Source organism: Buceros rhinoceros, unplaced genomic scaffold, assembly GCF_000710305.1.
Source record: "Buceros rhinoceros silvestris isolate BGI_N320 unplaced genomic scaffold, ASM71030v1 scaffold185, whole genome shotgun sequence".
Lineage (NCBI taxonomy): Eukaryota > Metazoa > Chordata > Aves > Bucerotiformes > Bucerotidae > Buceros > Buceros rhinoceros.
Window position 1 is genome coordinate 53151 of NW_010410904.1, and position 319 is coordinate 53469.

A 319-nucleotide genomic window follows, 5' to 3' on the forward strand; every position below is an offset into this window, starting at 1 on the left:
ACATTCAAACTCCAAAAAAGCAGCTGCAGTCATGTATGTCAAAACCCAGCGTAATGTGGAGCGTAACGCGGGGAGCCCGCTACGCGCCGGGGCCGCCCACCAGGCAGCGGCAAAGCACGCAGGGAGGGTACAGGTGGCGGAGGGGTCTACCCGACTTCAGGCTTTGCAGCATCTGCTGAGAACCCCAAGGGGACCTCACGGCTCCGGAGCTGGATTCCATCTCCAGCAAGACCCTCTAACGGCTGCCCCGGGGCCGTGGGGCCGGGGCACCCAGCCGTGTGGGGCGGATTTCCGTTCTCGGGCACGGCCGCTGTACCAC